This window comes from Mesoplodon bidens (assembly GCF_964165515.1).
Source record: "Mesoplodon bidens genome assembly, chromosome: 19".
NCBI lineage: Eukaryota > Metazoa > Chordata > Mammalia > Artiodactyla > Ziphiidae > Mesoplodon > Mesoplodon bidens.
The window spans coordinates 24,146,917-24,173,142 of NC_138179.1; the positions used below are offsets into that span (position 1 = coordinate 24,146,917).

The 26,226-nt window shown below is 48.7% G+C and overlaps 1 protein-coding gene across 1 annotated transcript in view; it reads left to right on the plus strand.

The window, feature by feature from the left end:
* Positions 1–26,226, plus strand: part of ADPRM (ADP-ribose/CDP-alcohol diphosphatase, manganese dependent) — a 323,254-nt gene that overhangs the window by 58,082 nt on the left and 238,946 nt on the right. Inside the window, exon 3 of the transcript XR_014013981.1 lies at positions 13,695–13,798. The gene's annotated coding sequence lies outside the window, so the exon portion shown is untranslated. The remainder of the gene's footprint in view (positions 1–13,694; positions 13,799–26,226) is intronic.

Below are 26,226 nucleotides of genomic sequence, written 5' to 3' on the forward strand. Positions count from 1 at the left end.
GGACTGGTTGAAATAGGAATGGGAAACTCTCAGTCTCACCTGCTCTTGCCCCCCGACCAGAGGCAACTGCTGTAGCAGCTCAGGGAACCCCTTTGCAATTGGGAAAGGCCAGTTTGGAAAACACTGTCTGTGCATCCTTTTAACAGACTGCACAGTATTCACTTTTATGGATATAGCATCACTGATGCAACCAACTGCCTCCTGCTGTGAAAAGCAATCTTGATGATGCATTTTGTACACAATCATGATTTTTTTCCTGGATACGTTTCTGAAAGTGAAATGTTTGGGTCAAAAATCTGCCCGTTTTAACACCAGACTTCCCTTTGGAAAGATAAAACCACATAAATTCCCGTCTGCAGAGCTAAGTTCTGCACATTCTCCCCACAACTGGATGTTACTATTTAAAACCAATTTTTGTCAATTGTATATGCAAAGGTACATTGCAGTTGTTTTAATTTACATTTTTTTGGTTACTAAAAAATATTAGACATTTTAAAGTTTGTTGACTACTTACCTTCCTTCTTTTGTGCATATCCAGTTCATACTCTTTGCTTTTTGTTTTTCCTCTACAAGGGCAATGGTCTTTTATTATCTATATGTAACATTTATTTTTAATGTAGGATTATTAATCCTTCATATGTCTCATAGAACATAGATGGTTAATATACTAATATATAGAGAGACTATGTCACGTTGAATTTTATCTTTTATTTATGCTGTCTTTGATTTAAAAGTTAATATTTAGACTATGTTTAGATATTCTCCTATATCTTTTAATTCTTTGAATTTTAAAAGATCTGAATCCTTCAATCCATTTGAAATTTGTTATATTACATAAGTAAGTGAACTAACTTCCTTTTATAACTAACTCACTTTAATTTTCTTATCTTATTGCCATAGCTAGAACTTACAGAGTTCTACTACATAAATTGCATTATATTATATAAATTGTAACTACAGAGGTACAACTTAGCCTGGTGGTTCTCAGCCTTGGGCATTATTGCTTCCCCAGGGGACATTTCGCAATGTGTGGAGACATTTTTGGTTGTTACAACTCCTGTTGGGGAAGGACTGTATGTGCTACGGGCATCTAGTAGCTAGAGACCAGGGATGCTGTTAAACATTCCACAGTACACAGGACATTCCCCCACAACAAAGAATCACTGGCCCAAAATGTCAATAGTGCTGAGGTTGAGAAGCCTCTTGTTAAATAATAGTGGAATTAGCAAGTCCCTTTTGCTTTTTGTACTTACTCCATTGCAAACCAGAGTTTCACTCCTCAAAGACAGCTTGCCTTAAGGTCTCTGTGATGATCCCTTTGGAATGCCTCTGTAAATTTATTCTCTACCCACAGACAGAGTGATGCAGACAGTGCTATAAAGGACATAGATGCCTGGGTCAACATGGAAAAAGGAATAAAGAAGGAAAAGCAATGCAGTCATGAATGACACATTAGCAATCAATGTATAGTGTTTATTTTCCCATCTTGAGACCTCTATGCTCCCCTGACAAGGAGGAATAAGAGCCTCTTCAACTACCCTCTTATTGATTCTCTCCTGGAACTTACGACCTCCATCAGTTAAAGCATCACAAGATGCACTCTGTAAGAACGTGAACAGTGGGGTCATGCAGACCTGGGTTCAAACCCCGGTCCCCTCACTTGCTGGCTGTGGTGTGTGAGACCCTGGCCAAGGTCCTTTTCTCCCTGAGTCTCTGAGCCTGTTTCCATATAACATATACTTACCTTGGATGCCATGAAGTGCACTTTAGACTTTATAAGTAGATACCTAGCTCAGCATCTAGAATATAGTGAGGGCTTATTATACATCCCCCTGGAGTCCCAAGCATGTGCACCTAATGCTGCTGCTCTCTTCCTGCTGAGTTCTGAGAAAGGCATGAAAAGCTGTGCTCTGGCACAGCCCCTGGGAGCCCAGAAGCCAAGAGAGACCAGCCACGAGCACCTGCACAGCGTTTTATGCCTGTTATTTTTTACATCTTTGCTGTAAACCTATGAGATATGTAATTTTATTATTGCCATTTTGCAGATGAGGAAACTGAGGCACACAGAAGTTGATACCCTGCCCAAGGTCACTGAGCTAGTAAATGGTGGACTTGGGTTTTAGAGCCTCGCCCTTAACCACTTAGTCACGCTGCCTCCCCATCCCTCTCAGCCTCAGTCCCCCAGCAGCTCGGCTGAAGGACCCCAGTCCAGCTACCCCACCTCCGAGGTTCTTCCTGTGATTCCTCTGGAAACCCGTGCTTTTATCCTGAGGCCCGGGGGCAGCGCTGAGTACAGGATGGATGCTGAGAGGAAGGGGGTGGCACTTCATCTGTGGTCCTTGCTCAGAGCAGCTGCTGGGGCTGCCACCAGTTGACAGAAAGAGTTCTCTGCTCAAGCGCTGTCCCCAGAGGACCTGACACTTTCCAGCGTCCCGGAACTGTCCCCATGGAGCTCTGATGGCAGCCTGACTGGCTTCCTGATCTTGGGAAATGTACTTAACTTCCCCATCCCTCAGCTGGTGTCTGGGAGGAGATTCAATTACATAGTAATGAGCCTGAATCCTGCAGAGCCTGCCTCTTAATCACCAGCTGAAAAATGCAACCATCTAAGACACAGGCAGGCCACCCTGGCCGTGACCTCATTAACCTAATCCTGTTAGACTCCTCTGCCCACTTTGGCTCAGCCGCAGGACTGCTGTGGAAGGGTGACCTTCCAGAACAGAGGGCTCCTCATCTAGGGATGCTGCATCTGGGCGAGCTGTGCCTTGGGCATGATGCAGGTGTGGCCCCGCCATGGCAGGGATGGGTGGGGCAGGAGCTCTCGTGGCTGGATCTAGAGAAGGCCAGGGAGAAAGCTGCATGCCCAGGTGGTACCAGCCTCCCTCTCTGCAGGAGTCTCACTGCCCGCACCACTGTCAGCGTCACGCTGGGCTCTGCCACATCAGGGCTCTGATGCCTGGCACTGTGCATACAGAACATATCATGTAATCCTCACAACAGTTCTGTACCTTCCATGCTTTACAGGCTAGGGAAACTGAGGCTCAGAGTAGTCAAGTAGCTTTCCCAAAGACACACAGCTGCAGAACTGGATTGGATCCCCATTTGGGCTAACTCCAAAGCCCACACTTTTGGAATCATTGCAGAGGTATCAGGGTGCATCTATAACGTGTCCTTGCAGAGTGTCCATTCTTCTGAGTTAGAACTTGTATGTAGTGTATGTCAGGGGATTGCTGGAGGCTTGAAGCCCTCTCCCCAGAGGACAGAAGAGGCCCCGCAGTACTGAGTGCTTTAGTGGGGCGCTGGCCCCCTGCAGTGCTGGGCTATGGAAAGAGCAGAGGTCAGGCTACTAGTCTACTGGGGACCCGGCTTTTGTGGGGCAGTTTGAGAGGCAGCATCTATTTCTACCCCTGGTTCAGTCGGATGTGCTGCCCTCAGTCACTGGTTGGTCCCACCTACCTACATTCTGCCCTGGGTGACCTTAGAACTGTTTAGGTCTGGACATTAAAGGACAGGAAACCTGGGACACTGTCAGGAGGGCCAGGCCCCAAATCTATCCTTCCATTCTGGGTGAGATAGATGGATGGGGAGCAACTTTTCTGATCTCGCATTCTCTCTTGGCCCTGAGAAGGGGCTGATGGGTGCCTTGGGGCTTGGGTGACGCCCTGATAAGAGGTTGGTGTGGGGTGAAGCCCTTCCTTGTCTCTCATACCCAGTCTCCCAGGCAGAGTCTCCCCAACCTTTGGAGCTCCAGCTGGGTCAGCAAAGACCCCTGAGCCCCTTTACTTCCTGGGATCTTTGCCTTCCTTCCAGCATCAGACAGGAATCCGTCCATCAGTAGAAAAGTTGAGCCCATGGGACAGGTCCAGCTCTGGATGTAACCAGGTGCCTCTGGGGCAGTGATGAACGTTGCAGCAGTAGGAGATGGGCAGAGCCTGTTCAGGCATCTGGTCAACCAGGATGAGCAGAGAGGAGACAGGGTGGCCATGGAGAGAAGAGCAAGCCCACTGGGGTTTCATTGCTCTCTCCCCTTTGCTTTCCTCCCAGAGACAGACCTCTTTATATTTTTGCTTCTTCCGTTTGTTTTTCTTTTCTTTCCACTTCCCCTTTCTCATCTCCTGTAGATCTCCCATCTCAGAGTAAAAGCCAAAAAAGCTCTTGCGAGGCAGACACGGCCCTAATGACCTGCTTGCTTTCTTCCTCCTGAACTCCTCTGCTTACCATTGCTTGAGCTCCCCAGGCCTGCTGCCACCTTGGGACCTTTGCATCTCCTGTTCCCGTCTTCTCTCAGGTACTCACACGCCGCCCTCTCACTGCCTTCACGCTTTACTCAGCTGTCACCTGCTCTCTCATCCATCGGAAATTCCAGCAGTCATCCTGCCCTTTTCTTACCTCATTTTCCCCTAGCATTAATGCTAGCTAATGTGTGTGTGTATTATTTTTTATCTTGTTTTCTGTCTGTCCATCCAACTAGAATGGAACCTCCATGAGGGCAGGGATTTTTGTCTGTTTGGTTCACTGCTATATACCCAGAGCCTGGCACATAGCAAGGGCTTGATAAATATTTACTGAATGAATGAATGAATGCTCTGTACTCACGCCCGGGGGACCTGAAGCCTTAGCAGGGTGCTGTCTCCTAGCCCCAGGAATGGAGTGGAGGCTGCGTTTGAACACAGAGCCACCCCCAGCTCCAACATCACTGGCTTCTGTGCAGGTGTGCAAGGTGGCCGGACAGGTGCAGGGGGTGGCGGGTATCTCACTGTTGCCTTGACTTTAACCCAGTCTTCACCAAGCACAGAAAATGTTGCATGGCTTACCCAAGTGACGCTTGAAATTCAAGAAATCCAGTTGTTCCAGTTTTCTGTGTGGACAGCTCTGGGGGCAGCCTCTTCCTGGTGGCATGAACAGCTTGACCCGAGACCTTTGTGTGTGTTGTGGTTCTCTGAGCAGAGAGAGCAGGGAGTGGGCTGGAGTTTGGGGGTTTCCTGAGGTCTGATTTCTGTGATGATCTCAGTAAATGCAAAGGGGTCCCATAATCCTGGAGGGGCTGTAGGAACCTGGGAATCCCCTGTTTAGGTTTGGGTATGAATTATTTAGAAAGGAGGGCAAGTCCTAATCCAGAAAAGCATAACGTGTCCCTGATATATTGTCAAGTTGTCATACATGTGTGTCTGTGTCTGTGTGTCACTGTATGTCCGTGTGTGTCTGTGTCTCTCTGTATCTCTGTGTGCTTGTGTGTCTGCATGTAGCCATGTGTGTTGAGGAGATGGGCATCAGAAGGGCAGCTCTGGATTCTGCCTCCATGACATTCAGGAGTCTCTGGCATGTCTGGTGTTTTAGTGGCTGTAAGCTCTCTGAGACTGAAGCATGATGGCTTTCTCTCCCGCTGTTTTATTTCCTTAACACAGTGGTTTTCAATCCCGGCTGCACGTTACCTCACCCGGAGAGCCTTATAAAATACCGAAGCCCCAGTGTTACCCCACACTGGTTAAATCAGAATTTCCGGACATGGAACCTGGGCCCTGCTGTGTGTCTGAAGCTCCACAGGTGACTCTGGTTGCAGCCAGGCCTGGGCTTCCCTGCTTTACTCTCCTGTGAGCTGTGAGTCAAGAGGCTGTAGTGAGACCAGAGGAAACAGCTCTGAAATTGGACCGGAGCAGTGGTGGGAGGTGTGGGTGGGGTGAGGAGGTGCGTTTCAGCACTGGTTCCCTCGTGAAATCATCTTTGACTTTGAGTAGGTTATTTTGTCTTTCTGGTCCTTAATTTTCTTTCTTGGTAAGACAGAGATCATTACACCTTCCTGCCTATCTCCTACCCATGGTTTGAGGTCATTTATGTGAAAGGGCTTTGTAGATTCTGAAAGGTCACCCAAATGCAAGGAAACATTATTAGCATTATTTGTGTTAGCCCCTTGTAGAGACCAAAAGAGTGAGGCAGGAGGTGGGTGTGTAATTACAGCAAGGTCAGAGTAAAAGAAAAGCTGTGGGCGCGTACCATGGTTACTCTGTGATTTAGCTTTGCAAAGGTAGCCAAATCCCGTAATGCCTGTGCTTGTAATTCCAGGAGCTGACACTGGGTGGTGCCTGATCCATGGTGTGGACTGGGAGGGTATCATTTGGGGACGGGTTTTGCCCCCTTTGCTTACAATACAGTTATTTACTGACAGAATCATTTACATATCAAGATAAGATTTTTAAAATAAATTTATTTATTTATTTATTGGCTGCATTGGGTCTTCGTTGCTGTGTGCGGGCTTTCTCTAGTTGCGATGAGCAGGGGCTACTCTTCACTGCGGTGGCTACTCTTCATTGCGGTGGCTACTCTTGCTGCAGAGCACGGGCTCTAGAGCGCAGGCTCAGCAGTTGTGGCACACGGGCTTAGCTGTTCCGCGGTATGTGGGATCTTCCAGGACCAGGGATCGAACCCGTGTCCCCTGCATTGGCAGGTGGATTCCTAACCACTGCGCCACCAGGGAAGCCCTCAAGATAAGATTTTGAATGTCGTTCTCACGCTGTCTTTGCACAATTAGGTAGTGATCTTCATTCTGCCCAGGGGCCTCTTCTTAGTTTCCTCCTTTCCTGAAATTTCTGGCAACTGTAACACCAGCCCTCATTCTGGGGCCTGGAGTTGGCTCTGCCCGTCCAGATTTCAGAGCAACATCGAAAAGCTTTGCTTGCTGGCAGTGAACCAGCGAGAGGCCCGCTTGGCTCCTGTGAAGACTTAATTAGCTTTTGAGCTGCTCCCCCTGTCAATCTGGCTTTCTCTGCTCCTCCCTCCCCTCTGGCGTTTAAGGGGGAGAATCTCATTTTCTTCTTCCAGGGGCCCATTCCTTGCAAGTCACGTTAGCTTTCTTTTTCCTCTCTGTGATCAGGAGAGCCGGATGGCGGTGTCAAGGTGGTAATTGTAGAAGCTGACTGACACTTCTTCCTGCAGTTAAGGAAGAGCGCGACTTTGGGTGTGAAGCTACATCGCTCATCCCCGCTGTTTTTGAACCTGATCCACCGACCCCACCCCCCCCAACCCCGTATGGGTTACTTTGCTTAAAATCACTCAGTCCTTTCAGGGAGCCAACCCAGCGACTTTCATCCAGTTTTCTTATAAGAACCTAGGTTGTTTGTTTAGGCTTTTTCCCCTCTTTCTTTAACTCTTTGAGAACACATCTGAAATCCACAGTTGTGGATGTCAAGGCTCAGTGGGTGTAAATACACACAAAGCTTTTGGAATAACACACATGAAACAACTCACAATGATTGCCTCTGGGGAGGAGATTAGGTGTTTGAGCTGGTCAGTGTACTCCTGTGAAGTCTTCCATGGCAGGGAAGGCTTGGGATTCTTTGGCTGATTCAGTGCAGTCTTACTTCACTCCATCAGACCCTAAAAAATAGATACAGAAGGAAGGGGATGCCCCTTAATCCACTGTCTCGCTAGCATGCCAGGTCCCCAGTGGTCCTTTTCTTAGGCTTATGGGAGCTTGGGGGACATAGAGAGTGGGTTTTCCAGGATGAGGTACTCAGATAGGGACCAAGGTGAGAGGTCACTGGGAAATTGCTGGGTGCTGTCAAAGCAAAGTCCTCACTGGCCACCACAGGAGGAATAGCTTGAGTGGAGACGGTGGAGGCTGGGAGCCTGTGCAGCCTCTGGATTCTACAACAAGGCCCTTCACAGTGGTCTTTTGCCAGGTTCTCCCCACCCCCAGCTCTTCCCAAGTGCATGCTCTCCTCCTTCTTGGGCAAATTCCCCGGGATCACACCCAGCTTTCTGGCAATCCCCTCTAATATCTGCTTCTCTTCCCTTCTTCCTGGAACCTCCTTTGAAGTCTCTGAGTAATCCTTCCTTTCCCCAGAGGCAAGGCCTTCCCTCTGTTTGTTCTTTCACTGTAGACCACGATGGCCCATTACACCTTGATCCTCAACCAACCAAAGACCATCTCGCTTCTTCCAGGGCATACAGCTCTTTTCAGAAGGCAGAGATAAGTAACAAAAGCAAAAACAGTTAAAGTTTCATATTAAAATGCTCTGGCCATTGATAGCCTACCTAGAAGTTTTAAATCAAGGTAGACTAGCTTTGCCTTTCGTTCCAGCCACAGTGTGCAGCTTTCTGGAGGAGGCTTTGCAGCCCCACCTCTAGGACTTTGCATATACTATTCCCTTTGCCTGGAGCACACTTCCCTTCACTGCTTCTTCACTTTTTTGACCCCTGTCTTTTGACAGGGTTCCCCTTGGGCATCTCTTCATCCTGTAAGAGCCTAATTCTCTAACGATGTTGTTAGCACGTGCCAAACTTTCATTCGACTCATGAATGGGGTGTGATAAATTGTTACAATAAGGTCTCCAATTTATCCACGCCTCCCTGTGTCTATACCTTCCCACCCTGTGACATCCTTTGACCAATGACACAATAACAAAGGAGGAATAAGCAGGAGCTCGAAAAGTACTTGCATATTGGTGCTTGCCCTCACTTGCTGCTCTTGGAATCCAGCAACCACTCTATAAAAAGCTCGGGCTAGCCGGCTGGATGATGGGAGACACAGTTCCAATTGTCCCTCTTGCTCTGGTCATTAGCTGGCCAATCCCCTGACACGTAAGCAAGGACGTTTTAGATCACTCAGGTGCCAGGTGTCCTGCCAGCTAACTACAGGTGCATAATCATGTCCAGTAGAGTCTACTCATGCCATCCCAGACCAGAAGAACTTCCCAGCCAACATGAAGAATCAGGAGCTGAATAGATGGCTCTTGTTTGAAGCCATTCAGTTTGGGGTTTTGTTACACAGCTGAAGCTACCTGATACATGAGGGAATCTACAGAAAGAAAAATAGCTGGTTCACTAAAGACATGAAAAATTGGGATTTATGCAGTCAGTGGAAAAAAGAATGCTGAGATAAAAGTACCAATTCACTTTTTACAATTCAGTGTAAAACTGGTTAATATCCAACAGGGCAATAAAAAGTCACCCATTGCGTTATCTTCCATCAAAGGCTCAGAGATGATAGTGTTTAGGAAGTGAAAGAAAAAGTTTACTTTCAAAGATGTCAGGGAATGAGGCTTCAGAAGGGCTGGCTTGCCAAATATAAAACACAATGAGCATTTAAAGAAAAAAGCTGCAAAATCACCAAGGTTATCCAGTTTAAATTAGCCTTTTCATGGTGAAAAACACCAGCTTTCTCAGATCATTATCATAATCCTAAAGGTCATGGCATATCTTCAGATATCAGCATAGTAAAAATCAAGGGTAGTGGATATTGTTAGGGAGATATTGCAGGTTTATGGGAAATAGCCAAGGTTTCACAATGTAGGGGACCAGAGCTAGGCAAGGTGATCCTGTTCTTTTCGCTTTATTTTCCTTCCTAGCTGTGGTATATAAAGAACTTAATCATACTGGAATTAGAAAGTATTAGTATCAGTTTTTTTTTTTAAAGGTGTCACATTTTTATTTATTTATTTATTTATCTTTGGCTGTGTTGGGTCTTCGTTTCTGTGTGAGGGCTTTCTCTAGTTGTGGCGAGTGGGGTCCACTCTTCATCGCGGTGCACAGGCCTCTCACTGTTGGGGCCTCTCCCGTTGCGGAGCACAGGCTCCGGAAGCGCAGGCTCAGTAGTTGTGGCTCACGGGCCCAGCCGCTCCGCGGCATGTGGGATCTTCCCGGACCAGGGCACGAACCCGTGTCCCCTGCATCGGCAGGCGGACTCTCAACCACTGCGCCACCAGGGAAGCCCCTAGTATCAGTTTTTATTTCTATACTTATTTACTGGACAGAAAAGAAAAAATCTCTCTTGACCTGTTTTATATGAGTTAACTTCTAATTTTATGCCCGAGCTCTAATCAAGAATTTGGCAAAGATACTTTCCCATAGAGGTCAGGTGACCCTCCAGTGGGCTTCTTAGAAAACGCTCCAGCATAGCTTTAAATGGCCACACAGTCATCTTTTTGTCTTATTTCCAAGTCATGGATAATTTTCCCAGGTTAGGTGCCCCTCCTTTGTGCTGTCTCAGCATCTGAACCCACTTATCACAGTCTGTTGTCATAAATGCCTGCTTGTGAGGTCTCTTCTAGACTCTGGCCTCCTTGAGGGTGGGGACGTTCCTAAGGCTTAGTACAGGGCCTTGTATAAACATTGTTGAAAGACTGGATCAGCAGATTGCTACCTCATAGAACCAAGGACAGTGTTTCCCGTACTTGGTGCCAGAATTTCCAGGGGTGCTTTGCTAAGCAGCTTCCCAGCCGATGCCGGTAAAGTGATGGGCTGGAGCTGCCTGGTCCTGGCTGGCAGACTCTGCATGTCTCTTCACAGCTCTGGTTCAGTGACATCACATTGGTAGTCAGAGAGTGGGCATGGTGGGAGCATTTACACCATGGAAATTGGCAAATGCTGCAAGATGAGGGTTTTGGTTTATGAGAGCCAGTTTACCAGCAGGACACTCTGCTTCCTCATCTCTGGTCCAAGAACTAATGTTTGAGAATTATTGACCTAGGATGGGGTCAGCCAGCCGCAGCCTGTGGGCTAAATCCAGCCTGCTGCCTGCTTTTGTACTGCCTATGGCCAGGACAGTTTTTGTGTTTTTAGAGGGTTTGTTGAAGAAAGAGGAGAATAAGAGGAGGAGGAGGAGGAGGAGGAGGAAGAAGAGGAAGGGGGGAGGGGGGGAAGATGGGAAGGGGAAAATGAGATAATACCTGGCCTGCAAAGCCTAGAATGTTTAATATCTGGCCTTTTATGGAAAAAGTTTGTTGACCCGTGACCTAGAGAAGCTTCTTAGCCCTGATTGCACATTAAAATCACCTTGGAGACTTTTAATATGTTTTAATGCTTGGACCTCATAATGCCTGAGGTGAGATCCGGGGCATCTGTGTATTTTAACAGCTCCCCGGGGGACTCACACTTTTCCATCTGGGTTCCAGGTCTCCTCGCTGTTTCCCCACCTTGCCTCTATTTCCATTTCCAACCTCATCCCAGGTACCTTGAGTGTTCCCTGTCCTAGGGGGAGGGTCTCTTTAGGGTTGCCTTGGATCTGAAAGGCATTCTTTTGCCTGGAAACAAGTGAGTGGGGGTGGGCAGGGCCTCCAGGTGAGCACAGCTGAAGGCTGGGGCGTGAGAGGGGGGCTGATAGCCGAGCTGTGTTTTGCTCACCCCCTTACTCCTACCCCAAAGCTTGAGCTCACCCAAGACATTGGGCAGAAACATTATTCCTCGTCCGGGGTAAACTGGGTGGGGCAGAAGTTGTTACTCACCCACGTGTGAGGCAGGGAGAGCAGTTAGGATTTGCTGTGCCGTCTCACGCTCACTGAGTACCCTTGAGAAGGAAGGGAGTGCAGCATTTTGGAAGCTGCACACCTCACTTGCCACACAGGTGCCGGCTTGCTTTGAGATATGACTCTACAGGAGTGTGGTGGGCGATTTTTAACCAACTTACCAGCTCCAGCGATGTAACTCTGGGGACTTGGTAGAATATGTCATCCTGGAAGTCTGCCATTACTCAAGCAGTTGGGAAACTTTCTCGGGAGCCACTTCCAGAGCCTGCAACAAATTCTTTTGAGTTTATTGTGTAGGTAATTTTCTTTGGAGGATAGGTTACTTTTCAGAAATAACTAAAATTCAGTTGGAAAACAGAGACCGATACAACTTGGGGTAAAAAAAATCCAACAATTTGTACAAAATAAAGAAATTGAAGTACATATAGGTGGCCTAGCTTAGTCATTAAGAATATGGGTTCTGGAGCTTGATCATCTGGGTTCAAGCCAGCCTCTACCACAGCCACTGCTAGCCCTGAAAACTTGATCAAGTTACTTAAACTTTTGTGCCTTATTTTTCTCATCTCTAAAATGGGATCCTACCTCAAAGACTTGGTGTGAGGATTAAAACATACATTCATACATATAAAGGGCTCAAATCTTCATTGTTAGTGTTGGAGTCCTTGTGCAGCACACACTGGCTTGGAGGCTATTAAAAATTCTAGAAATGTTTTGGGCCATGGCAGCAGCGTGATTATATCAAGTCCACAGCTTCCCAGTTTGGCCATTTCAAAGAACTCCTTTGGGGCTTCCCTGGTGGCGCAGTGGTTGAGAGTCCGCCTGCCAATGCAGGGGACACGGGTTCGTGCCCTGGTCCGGGAAGATCCCACATGCCGCGGAGCGGCTGGGCCCGTGAGCCATGGCTGCTGAGCCTGCGCTTCCGGAGCCTGTGCTCCGCAACGGGAGAGGCCCCAACAGTGAGAGGCCCACATACCGCAAAAAAAAAAAAAAAAAAAAAAAAAGAACTTTGGATGCACATGTGGCTACTTTAAGGTGAGTTTCCAAACTCTGCCTCCTCCCTGTCACCTGAGGAGGATGCTGGCCTAGCCCATTTTGTCTCCCCACTGTCATTGCAGGTCCTCCCTTACTAGAAGGATTCTTTTGAACTTTGTAATGAAGACTGGGAAGCAAAGGGAGAGAAGGGAGGTCTGGGGACAGTAGCCTGCTCCAGAATTTCCATATCGGAATAGCTTCAGGGTGCCAGAATGGTTGGGAGTGGGGAATGTGAAACTGTACTTGACATTGGACATGTCTACTGCCAATGTTAAAGACTGAGGGGTAGCTTGAAGAATGGGGGAGACTCGCATTCCCCTGATCCCCCTTGGCACCAGCTGGGGAGGTTTGCGAGTGTAGAGTGAGGGAGGTGTAGAAACAGCTGGAATATGTGAATAGATGGGAGAGAAAGGAGGTTTCAAAGAAGTTTTGCTGTGACCCACAAGTGTAGACCCTTTGGCAGAGTTGGGAAATACAAAATGCAAAGAACTTGTATTTTTAATTTATTTTATTTTGTAAATCAACATACATAAAGTTGACATCTGGGTGGGGGGAAGTACAGTTCTATGACGTTTAACCCATGAGTAGATTTGTTTAACCACCACCACCATCAGGATACAGAGCTGTTCCATCACCCCGAAACCCTCTCTCGAGTTATCCCTTTGAAACCACACCCTCACCCCAACTCTAACCCTGCTAAGCACTGATCTCTTCTCCATCACACTGGATTTGTCTTTTCATGCGTGTTCTACAGTCACACAGTCTGTAACCTTTCAGACTGGCTTCTTTCACTCATCACAATACCTCTAAGATGTAGCCAAGTTGTATCTGCCTCTCACTGTTGTGGCCTCTCCCGTTGCGGAGCACAGGCTCCGGACATGCAAGCTCAGCGGCCATGGCTCACGGGCCCCGCCGCTCCGCGGCATGTGGGATCTTCCCGGACCGGGACACAAACCCGTGTCCCCTGCATCGGCAGGCGGACTCTCAACCACTGCGCCACCAGGGAAGTCCCATTGGCTTTTTTTTAAAACTTCCCCAAGTGATCCTAATGTTGGCTGGGATTTGAAATGCACAAGGCAACTCTTCTTAAAGTCACGGGCAAATGCTTAAGCCATTTAGGAGACCAAATCCTTCACAGTGTTTCAAATAAAGCCTCGGGATCCATCTGACATAGATGTAATGTATGTGCAATTTCTTTGTGTATAGAGTAATTATGCATTAATGGTAAGTAGCTCATGTAAATAGGTAAATAGCATTATGCAGCTAAAATGAGTTTTCATAAATTTTTCTCCCTATCTTAGTTCTCCAAAATCTATAAACAACACTAATGTAGTTTAATTTTCATGTCATACCCATAATCACAAAAACACAGCACTAACACTCTTTAACGAAATTCAAAGATCTATGGATCTTTCTCCCCAGAAGTCAGTGTGCGGCATCCATGGACCTGCCTGGGACCCAGAGGACTGATACTTTCTGTTCAAACCCCTCCTGCCTCCCGCTACTGCTACAACCTAATGTTTCAGGTAAGACGCCTCTAGTGGCTCCAGATTTGCCAGGTTCTGACCTGAAATCATTTGCAATGCAATAGTAGGCTGTGAACAAGTGATATTAGATTGATCTCTACTCTCAGTGGAAAAACAGCTAGAAATCAATGGAAAAACAAACGGTCTTTTGATGGGAAAAAGAGAAAGAAGAAGAATTTGGAATGTTTATCATTCATTCTTTCAGTGAGTACTTATTGAGTATCTACTATGTGCCGACCATTGTTCTAGGTGTTTGGAATATATCAAAGAACCAGATGGACAGAGATCACTGCCATCACGGGGCGCACCAAAGGAGTTGTACTGCGTCTCCCCAGAAACAGCCCCCACAGTCTGTTTTGCCCTTGTGTCAATTTTGTTATCCCTGCAGTCAACTGTGGCCATCATGCCCCCGTGGCAGTCCCCTTGTTCTAGGAGGCTGGGACTACAGAAAGCAGCTACAGCAAGGGGAGGTGAGCAAGATGGGGGAAGTGGTATATTTCCCATACATTTCCCAAGCTGGACTGAGCCTTTGGGCAGATAAATTTGACCTTTTGGCAGAGAGGATGAAGAAATGAATGCCAAAAGTACGGACTAACCCAAGGTCTCAGTCATCTGATGGCAGACCCAAGGAGAAGGGCTCAGGACAAACATCAGTGGGTGTGGTACATGCCTGTATATGCAGGAAAGCATTGTGGTCAGTTGGTAATATCTGCTATGGAATCTGGAATGGGGAGTAAGATAAGCAGCTACTCTCTTAATCCCTGTGCTAAACTTTGAAATCCCTCTCTCCCTGTCCAACTCCCTTCCCTCCCGCCCTGCCTCCAGGGAACTGTTCTCTGTTCCTATAGCTTAGTTTTCATTTTCTTGAGTTTTATATAGAGGGAAACATACAATATGTGCTCTTTTACATCAGGCTTTTTTTTTTAATAGTTATTTATTTATTTATTTATTATTTGGTTGCACCAGCTCTTAGTTCTGGCAGGTGGGCTTCTTAGTTGCAGCTTGCGGGCTCCTTAGTTGCAGCTCGCAGGTTCCTTAGTTGTGGCTCTCCAGCTCCTTAGTTGCAGCACACAGGCTCCTTAGTTGTGGCATGCAAACTCTTAGTTGCGACATGCATGTGGGATCTAGTTGTCTGACCAGGGATCGAACCTGGGCCCCCTGCATCGGGAATGTAGAATCTTATCCACTGTGCCACCAGGGAAGTCCCTACATCAGGCTTCTTTCCCTCAGCCTTATCATCTAGAGATTCATCCTTGTCGTTGGCTTTATCAGTAATTCATTACTGATGAATGGATAAAGAATTGTGGTACATATATACAATGGAATATTACTCAGCCATAAAAAGGAACGAAATTGGGTCATTTGTAGAGATGCGGATGGACCTAGAGCCTGTCATACAGAGTGAAGTAAGCTTGAAAGAGAAAAACAAATATCGTATATTAATGCATATATGTGGAATCTAGAAAAATGGTACAGATGAACCTATTTGCAGGACAGGAATAAAGACGTAGAGGTAGAGAACAGACATGTAGACACAGTGGGGGAAAGGGAGCTTGGGACGAATTGGGAGATTAGGATTGACATATATACACTACCATGTGTAAAATAGATAGCTAGTGGGAACATGCTATAGAGCACAGGACGCTCAGCTCAGTGCTCTGTGACGACCTAGATGAGTGGGATGGGGGGATGGGGTGGGAGGGAGGTCCAAGAGGGAGGGGATATAGGTATACGTATAGCTGATTCACTTCATTGTATAACAGAAACTAGCACAACATTGTAAAGCAATTATATTCCAATAAAAAAAATTCATTACTGCTGAGTAGTACTAGTCCATTGTATGGATATGCAACCATTTGTGTATCTACTCACCTGTTGAAGGATTGATGGATATTCAGTTGTTTCCAATTTTATCATAGAATTTTTTTTCTTTTTTAACAAATTTATTTATTTTATTTTATTTATTTTATTTTTGGCTGCGTTGGGTCTTCGTTGCTGCGCGTGGGTGTTTCTCTGGTTGCCGCGAGCAGGGACTACTCTTCATTGCAGTGCACGGGCTTCTCATTGCGGTGGCTTCTCTTGTTGCGGAGCACTGGCTCTAGGCGCACGGGCTTCAGTAGTTGTGGCTCGCGGCCTCTAGAGCACAGGCTCAGTAGTTGTGACGCACGGGCTTAGTTGCTCTGCAGCATGTGGGATCTTCCTGGACCAGGGCTCGAACCCGTGTCCCCTGCATTGGCAGGCGGATTCTTAATCACTGTGCCACCAGGGAAGCCCCAGTTGTTTCCAATTTTGACTATTACAAATAAAGCTGCTATAAACATCTGTGTACAAGTCTTTGTACAGATGTATACATTCTTTCCCTTGGGTAAATACCTAGGACTAGAATGACTGGATCACATGATAGATGTTTGTTTTACTTAAGAAGCAGCCAAACTGTTTTCCAAAGTGGTTACACCATTTTACATTCCCATCAGCAATGCATGAGAGTTACAGTTATGCCACATCCTTGCCAGAATTTGGTGAGGTCAATCTTTTAAATTTTAGTTACCTGAATATGTGCGTAGGGATATTTCATTGTGAGTTTAATTTGCCTATTAATGGATAATGATGTTGAACATTTTTCATGTGCTTCTTTGCCTTCCTCTTTGGCTATTCCTGTATGTATCTCACTTGATGGTTACAAGAGCCCATTTTACAGATGAAATTGGAGTCTCCAAGGGAGGTTTAGTGACAAAGTCATTTGGCCAGCAAGTTGCAGAGTTAAAACTAGAACCCAGGTCTGACTTCTAGTCCAAAGCTGTCTTTACCTCAGCTGAAGGTAGAGACAGGTGGAGGGTCACCAGCCAGGGGAGAGGGACCACAGGTGAGTGTGAGTGTTAGTGTGAGTGTGTGTGTGTTTGCAATAATGAGGGGAAACTTTGCATTGCACTTTGCATGAGGGTCAAATCAGCTATTAACTTTCTACTTTGGGGGGTTTACCATCAAACTGTGGTGTTTTACATTATGCTCACTCCTAGACTACACTCCAAATGAAAGCTCCATTGCTGGAGTACCATTTGTGGCTGTCTCTTGTGCGACTCTTACCCCACCTCCAAGATTCAGGGCATTGGAAGTGTGTGTGGTGGTAGTGGGCGGGCGGGTAGGACTCTGAATTTCTCGTCTGGTTCCCTTTCTACTTCCCTCACTTCCACCCCCTCCCATCTGCTCTCGTCCAGCACATTCAAAAAACTCTTCAAGTGTAAAGCTATTTATAACACAGAGCTGGATCTGTCTGTGGATGAGGTAAGTAACAAGCACACAGCCTCAGGCCACTCCACTAGCTTGTTTGGTTCAGGTTGGAAGCATTTAACTGCCCATTCCAAGCAATCCTCCTCTTCATTTACCCTTTTTTGCTTTCACACTTTAAATTCCATCTCTAGACCTTCTCTGAGTTCTCTTTGTAAGCTTATTGCTTTATGGGGAAACAGGGTTGTTTGGGTTTTTTTTTTTTTCTGTTCAGTACCAGACCTACCAAACTCATTTAAAAAGTTATATATGAAAAGCATGAAGACCTTCACCCAGTCAAGTAGGCCAAGAGGGATTTAGGATGAAGGACAGTGGAAATATTATAGATTATAGTATTAAGTAGTATAGATTTCATGCAGAATGACATTGATTAGTAAGCTTGTTATTAATCGGGGCTCTTTCCAGTCTGAATCGCTTATGGCACAGGGTGTGGGGCACGTGAGTTGTAGGCGTCCATCCCTCGTGGTGGCTGGTCTTAGTTCACCCGTGTAATTGACCCCTGACAACTGGCTCATATAAACTGTAGGTGATAAGAACGATGAGTGATTTTCCTGTTGGGAACCAGCTTCAGTGGGTTGGTGGTGGTGCCTGTGGCCCTGGGTGGAGGCCACGGCGGGACCAGCGGCCCAGTCACATGAGCCTTGAGTGACGCCTTCTGTCGGCTTTGGAGGTGCGATGGGGGGATGTGGTCCATGTGGCAGGCTGGCCATCACTACTTCAGGGTCAGCTTCCCACACTTCAGCCCATGTGTGTGCTGGGCTGCTGCAGACAGGCCGAGAGGAAGGACACATGTGGAGGGAACAAAGCCTCAGCCAAGCCTCCCCAGCACGGGATCAAGAGCCACCCCCCCAGTTTGTTCATACTTTTCCGAAGCCCTTATGTCTGTTCCCCAGCGCATGTCTCAAACAATCCTCTGGAGTGTATACTGCTGGCAGTAACATTCCCATTTTATAGGAGAGGCACAGAACAGTTCCCTTGAACTCAGTCTGATGCACCTGGCTTGCTGACCAGGTGCTCATCCTTGAGACGGTCCTTGTTTCACTGCCAGTCCTTTGTCCTCACCTAGAGAGGAAGAATGGGATGGCAGAAAGAGCAGTAGGTCAGGAGTCAGAAAATGCGTGTTCAGGCTCTGTCAGTAACAGGTGGTGTGGCCTTGGCTGAGTCACTTAGCATGCTGGGGCCTCAGCTTTCTCAGGTGGAAACACGGAGCCTGGACAAGAGTGGTGCTTCCTGATGTGCAGTTGGGATGTCTGGACGTGGCTGGGCTTGCCCGGTTGTCTGCCGGGTGAACTGGCAGACGTCCACCCAGGATCAGCCGAGGAGCCTCAAGGGAAAGAACTGCTATCAGCAGTGAGAATTCCTTCCCACCTGGGCTGCCTGGCCCTCTGGGGTCCGTGTCCTTGTGCCGGGAAGAGCAAACCCACAGGTAAAACGACGCCAATTGTATTTGAAGATTTGGGAACATCTTTAAAGTAGTGAACAAGCACAAATGTATTGTGGAATAAAATGGCAACATTCATACGGATTTTAAAGATAGAAAGAAGTTGTGGAGAAACTTCTTGTTTGTTGTTGAGAAACTTCTTGTTTGCGGCAGGCCTCTCCTAGCTCCTTCCCCAGTCCTGTTCCTTCTCTCCTCTGCCTTGAGATGCCTTGGTTCACAGGTGTCCTGAGCAGTGAGAGGCAGCCCATCCAGCCAAAGCAGTAGCAAAACCTTAGTCACTGGAGGGGAAGGGGGATCCAGCTCCACTCTCCCACACATTTGTGTCTGGACAGGAGCTCCGTAGGCAGAAATGGCAGCAATCATTTCTCTAGCACCTAGAATCGCACTGTGGACCGTGCCCCTCCCCACTTCCCCACCCCGTTAGCCTGGCATCTTTTGGGAGCGCCGGTGTGTTTAATGGTGGAGACTGAAAACCAACTCCTGTGTTTGCAGGAGGAAGAGGTGGGGTCTGGTAAAGGGGGCAGGGCAGGAGGGGGGCCCGCGGGCCTCACTGGGTTAGGACTGGCCTTGTTGGTGAGTCTGTGAGATGCCCTTTGGAGAAACCCAGAACCAGAGGGAGGGTAGAGTTCCTGGAAGGGGCCAAGTCCTGAGTGGGCTGGGTGCAGGGACAGCGGCAGGAGCCTGTAAACGTTTTGTTTATTGTTTTCCCTTTCCTCACACTACCTTTGTTCACCCCGGCAGCTGAGATCTGCAATCTCTGGTTTCATCTGTTCTTCCCCAGATGCCCAGGGGTTCACGGTAGTTGTAATGCATTGTTTTAAATGTTTCAAAAACTCTAATGGAAACCATAATACATCTGTTTTCTGCTTTTTGCATACCCAGTTATGGATGTGTTTGATTAATAAATCACGGGGAACTGAATTAATTATTCCTTAATGATTAGTCTCTTTGGCAGACAACATATTTCAAGACAATATGGGAGAAACGGGAGAAAAATAATAAAGACGGTCCTTGATGTTGAATAGGTTGGGAAGTAACACAGGATTGAGGGCACCTTAGAGTTCTTTCCAGGCTCCAAAACCTCCCAGAAGAAGGCTGCACAGTCTAGAGCTGCCAGAGGCTGGTGGTACCAGTGGTACAGTGAGAGTGATGGAGGAGAAAGAGGATGTTACAGCCGTTTCTTCCCATCTCTGGAGGTCATTAGGCCAATAGGTGGTGTGTGTGTGAGGGTCACATTAGGACTCTTCCGAGTCACCATGCCCCAGGCAGAAATTCAAAACAACACTGGAATCCAGGATCAAGGGGCAGCATGCCTGCTTAAATAAACAATAGAACTATTCAGCCCAGTGATTCTCAAGCTGTAGTGCGCATCCCAGTTACTGGGAAGACTTTTAAAAGTCCCAGATTTTCTGGCTGAGAAGGTCTGGGGTGAGATCCAGAATTTGCAGGTGGAGCCTGGTCGCAGGGGAGGCTGCTGCCATTCCTGGTCCACGAAGCACACCGTGGGAAACACTCTTCCCCCACTTGCTCCCGTCTCAGCTTCTGTCTCCCATGGCTCTCCTCTCACCTTTCCCCAGCCCAGCCTTCCTTTCATCTCCTTCCACCATCTCACTTCCTCAGTGCCTTCCACCCTTTTTCCTCCAGAGTTTTCTCCTGCCTCTTCTCTCCTTTATCCTCCAGCAGCTCCAGCAGCTTCCCCCTCTTGACTTTCTTCTGAAACAATGGGAAACTTAAATTTCTTGAAAACTGAAATGCAGAAGAAACAAGAGGAAAAAGCCAGCCCCTGGCCGGCAAGGGACACTAGTGGCAGGTGATTCGGGACAGTATGGGCTGGCCAGGATGCGAGGTCCCTCAGAGTTGATAGAGCCGCCTGGGGCTGGTACAGCCTGGTCAGGACTCCATGTGACAGTGGACAAGGTCTGCTGTCCTTGAACCAGGGAGCTGGTGGAGGAGATGGGGTCACCCGGAGGACAGCCTCCAAGCACAAGTTTGGCTTCAAAGCTCCTTTCCCATAGAGGGTCTTAGACTTGAGGGTGCATCAGAATCCCCCCATGGCTTGGTGAACCTGATTGCTGGGCCCTGCCCCCAGAGCCTCTAATTTCAGGTCTGGGATAGGAATCCCCAGCACTGAGGCAGGCAAACTGGCATGAGTTGGTCACCCAACCAGGGCCGGAGCCTTTGCCCTTCTAAGGAAATTCCCCAGTGAGACTGACCTGCTGGTCCCAGGACTGCACCTTGAGAGTCCCTGCTTCATTGTTCCAGGCGACGGCAGAGGCCTAGGGTGGCTGCCTTGGCCTGGACTCTTCAGAAGGAGAGGCTCTGGGCAGGGCCTGGAGGCTCTGGTTGGCAGGGTAGATGTGGACTCCGCAAACTTTGGCCCCGAAGTCCCAGGATGATGGGGGTGAGGAAGGCTGGTCAGAAAGATGGGGTCGGGTGAGAGGACATCTGAGCTGAGGCTGTGTGCTGGCGGCATGGTGTGCCCTGGGGAACAGAATCCAGAGTGAGGAGGGCAAGGCCCTGGCTTGGAAGTGAAGCTGGTGGAGAGGAAAACGGCTGCATAAGTGGCCGGGGTGGGGAGGGGTTGCTATTGCAGAAGCAGTAGGAGAGGCAGGAAGGAAGGACGTGGAGATCCTTGCCAACAGGATGCCTGGATGTGGAAGCAGCGTCTAGGTGTTGCCCTGTGAAATACAGAGTCTGTGTAGATTATGTCTTTGCACGCTGACTCGGGGCGTTTGGGGGCACACAGCCCAGTGCGGCGTGGGCATTACAGAGGTGGGGCATGGTGGGAATCTGTACCTCCCCTCCCCCTCCCTTTCCCGAGAGGGACCAGCTCCAAGTGCTGAAGGATCTCCCCGTCGGGGCAGCCTTTGGGATCCAGGAGGAGTGAGGCCAGAGGTGAATCTGTGCTGAGTGAAGGAATGAAGGAAGGGAGGAGGCTGTGTGGTGGTGGGAAGGCAGACACAGCTACCCCAGGCCTGCCACGCTTAGTCGTCGGAGTGAGAAGTACACGCACTTCTCACCCAGGGACACCTGCCATTCCCAGGCTGGTTTGTGGTTTCTAGCTGTCTGCACCTTTCACCTAAGTGTCCCCGACAAGGAGTGATTTACTGTTATCTGCCTTTTCCTGGCCAGCCCCTCGCCCCCTTGTGTGTCTGCCCTGGCAAGAAACTTTGGGGGTCTTGGAAGAGCCAGTTCAGCTCGTCAGCAAGTCCAGTCAGCTATCAGCACCTCCTGTGTCACTTTTCTGCCAGATATCATTGTGTCTACCAGGAACCAGCACAACCCAAGTCTGTGCTGAGTGTGTCCAAGTGACAACGTATGGACCCCGGTATCATACAGTTTCACCCCAGACTGGCCTAATCCTTCTTATAGCCCTTCTTCCCTGAGAACAAGCAAGGGTTGTTGGGAGACACAGGAAGCCAAGCATGCCTGTGTTAAGTATCTGTTACCGGGCCACCCTTGTCAGCCTGACTGTCTTTTCCCTTAGGGTTCGTCCTTACCCAGAGGGCTCTTTGGTCCTTCATGCAAATACATTTACGAGCTGGCCTCCACCATGGTGGACTCAGCTTCTGATCAGACTCCTCCACAACACTGTAATTTCACCAAGGGATGAGTTGAGTTGGAGGAGCTTTAAGGCTATTGATTGGGGGTGTGCTGCAGAGCCAGGGTGGACCCACCGTTCCCCCTAGAATGACCATCTGCCCCGGCTTTGTGGGTCCTGGTGGGTCGTCTCTGCAGTAAAGTGTGGGGATGAGGTTGTGTGAAGTGTAGACTTGATTATTAGCGGCAGACTTGACTGTAAATAGCTTTATAGATGACAGGTCCTGTAGTCCTGGAATCATTAGGTGTCTGAGGAGATGACCTAAACTTCACAGCTCTCTGTTTTGACTTCTACAAAGGAGGAAGGTATTTACTGTAAGGTATTTACATCTAGGAGGTTGTGAGTCTCAGAAAGCCAGCGCTGAATCGCATTAGGTCCTATGATTGTGACGTCATTATTATCATCCCCTAATAGGTGAGGATCCCCTGTAAGGTCACTCGGCTTGTAAGTGGTGGAGTTGACTGAGTCGGGTCACTGAAAAAGCCCAGTTTTCGTTCGAGAGAACAGATAGGAGCAGGGGCCGAGGAGATGGCCCTGAGAGTGGTAGGAGGCTCCCCATGCCCAGCCCACTGGGAGGACGAGCCCAGATGAGACCTAGCCCAGTTCCACGTGGCTCTGCCTGGTGGAAACACAGCCTCTCCTGTTTTCTTCTCCCTCTCCACCCTACTCACCTTGCATGATGCGTGCTCGTGGTCTCATGGCTCTGGAATCTGCAGTGACACAGAGCAGCATGGAAGCCTGGTCAGGACCACATTCACGGGCACGCGGCACAGCCAGGTTGAAGCGAGCCACGCCAGTTCATGACTCACCTGCAGCGTGAGCTGCCTCACCTGCCCTGGCCACGGCCCTGCTCACTCGCTCATGCTGCCCAAGGCTCAGCAGGGCTCAGAAGAACCCGTCAGCAGCTCATGGGGTGGGCGGGGCCGGGGAAGAGGGCTGGACCGGCAGCCTGGAGCCCTGGGCCCCGGTCCTGGACATGCTGCTCTTCAGCTGCTTGAACATGGGAAACCCACTTCACCTGCAGGCTTCAGCGTCCCCATCCCTAAAATGACAGGGTTGTTCAAGATCCTCACTCTTCAGATTATCTTAAGGACACTTTCTTTCTTTTAATGCAGCAGTGGTACTGCCTGGGTACTTGTTAGAAATGCAGAGTCCCCGGCCCCTCCCTGGACAACTGAATTGGAGTTTGCATTTATGTGGTCCCCAGGTGATCTGCATCCAGTTGATGGAATGCTGCTCTCACCATCTTTGAGATTGAATTTGGTGCTTGCGCCGTCGGGGGTCCCTGAGATACTGTCCTGTCCCGGCAGATACTGAGTTGTGGACCAAGCCTTGCCTCTGAGGGAACACCCCGACTTTGCACATGCATTGCCTCAGTATGCCTTCTCAGTTCCAGCTCTTAACTGGGGTCTCCCGATGGTCGAAGCTAAATTCTAGGAAGCCCTCCTATGTGGACCTCCTTTTTCTCCCACGGGGTTCATGCAAAGGCCAGCAGGTCGTCAGCTGGAATTGCATTCACTTCGCTCCCTACTTTCTATCACAGATTTATTCTGCATGCATTCTTCAAAGCAGTGGCCCGATGCCCCCCCTGCAGGAGCACGCCCTGTAACTCAGGGGACCTTAGGAGTTGAACAGAAGCTCTCTATGGAGAGCCATCTCATACACGCATTTAAATTGCACACTAACCAGCAGAAGAAAGAGTGAAGGAGGAAGATGTTAAGTGAGGAGGGAGATTCCCTTTAGTGAGGGCGGCGCAGGAGACTGGAGCCTGCTGCTGCCGCTCAGCCAGCCTCGGCCCCTCCAGCCTCTCGCAGGTGAGAACATGTGCGTTGGGCTGAGCACGATCCTCGATTTTCAAGATTTGCATATTTGGAACAACATGGCTGCTGTGAAATGACAGCCAACGATTCCATTTGGTTCCCAGCCAAAGAAACAGAAACCTGTTCCCCTTCTAGAATAAAAACCTGTGTTGGTCTCATGAAGAGAAGTTATGTGGCCACCAACAAGTGTCTTCTTAAGGAATTGTTCAGTGATTTTGATCATATGTGACTTTCCCTCCTGTGCTAACGTTACAATTTCAAGTAAAGGGAAATGTTTCCTCCATGTATGGAGTCAGGTCTGACACACCGAGAGATTTCCAATTGGGAAGATCGATAGGATTGCAAGCGACGACGGTCAAGAAAGCTTCTGGGTAGGAGGGGAATCTTTCTTCTGGTGCCTTATTTAGAATGTTCTTTCATGATATCTCTTCAGGTTCCTGAGTCCAGCCTAATTCTGAGAAGCTGGCCTGGTGGCCGAGCACAGAGCTTCCAGAAGATTCCATGGTGTCAGGATAACCTTTGTACTGTCTCCATCCACTGGGCTCTGTGCGTTTCTTCCCAAGAGGTGCTGTACTGAATGTAGAACTCTGGGATTTGCACAGAGGCAGGTTAAACGAATGGGAAGAAGATGCCCTAAAGCCGGGAGTTTGAGAGTAGTTATGAAACCGCGCAGACCCAGAAATAGGTTATGTTGTGTTAAAAGGCCAATCAGCTTCTTTATTTAGGTAACTACTTCACACCACAAAAGATGAGGCAGCTTCTGGAAGAAACACATACACGTTTAGGGTGAGATATAAATAAAAAGTACAAAATTAAGCTGGGGGACATAAATTAGTGGGGCAGTTTGAGCACAGGTGACAGGCATGAGCACGTCTGATGAGCCTGTGAGGGTTGCTAGGTGCTTTAGTTGGGCTTCATTTGGCTAGATGCAATTGAATTAAGATAAAAATAGAGGCCTGCTTTTAGGATCAAGAAATGAATGACGCAGGGACAGCACAGCAGAGTCTAGAAAATGCTTGTCAGAAACTTGTCAGAAAAATGCCCGGAGGGTTTCATTGGACTAAAAGCTCAATGTGAACACCCCACCACGTGGCCCAGTTGTGCAAGTGGGGGGCAGCACTGGTGGTTCCGGGTGTCCAGCACCGAGGAGGGGGACCTCCTGCACTCAGCACTGGCTCTGCATTTGCCTTGGCAACCAGCATGTAGAAATACACTACCACGTGCCGACTGGACGACACCAAGAGATGGATGAGGTGGGCCCTCCAGGGGCTCACACAGTCTGTCCAAAGAGCCGAAGAGCAGAAGAGGCAGCAACGTCGTGTGATACTTGCTTGCAGGAGATCCCATTCGGACTTTGGACGGACTTCTCAGTTGGGTGCGCAAGCCCACAGCAGCTGGGTTATTGCCATAAAAGTCCCACTGTGCAAACATTAGGGGATCCCCAGGCCCTCACAGACGGCTGGGGTGCCGGCAGTGGTGTCAGTGGCCCAGGGCAGGGGTGCTGGTCCCTTGATGGAGCCTGGAACCCGCCGGAAGCCGGGCACTCGTGGCCATTCCTGGGCATCCTAGCGGGTGCTTTGAAAGCTTCCACCTCACAGCCTCTGGTTCCTCCCGGGTTCTGTTACAGGATGTGTTGCAGAAACAGGGCATCAACTTGCTTTGCTGCTTCTCCACCAGATGGGACGTGGGCTGAATAAATGAAGATGAGATGGATCAGTCCGAGATTCGAATCTGTCAAAACAAGCATAGTTCTTGGAGTCCGCTGGACTCAGTTGTGCATTCTAATGCTGGCCCTCGACAGCACAGGGACAGTGGGCTAGTCCTGAAACTACCTTGAGACTCAGTTTCCTCACCTGTAAAATGGGGATCTGAACCCCTAACCCACAGAGCTGTAAGGATTGAATGAGGTCATGAAAATAAGTGGGGCACTCACCAAACCTCCGTTTATCTTTCCCCATCCTTCCCTGCAGGCCAAGCACATCTCTCCCTGGCCTCTGGACCCCACCACCCGCCTGCACCCCAGGCACAGCCAGACGTCCTTCTCCATTCGCAACTTCAGCGTCCTCGTTTCCTCTCTGCTGGCTTCCTTCCTCCCCTGCTTGCCATCCTGCTCCATCTTCTGCATCCCCTTCCTCTGAAGAAACCATACTTCAGACCAGCTGTGCCGTCAGGCTACTGGCCTACCCCCTCCATTTCATCACCAAAGACTTTTTAGACTGATCTGCGCTCGCCCCTTTACACATCTCAGCAGCCACTCCACAAGGCGCCCCAGTCTGGTTTT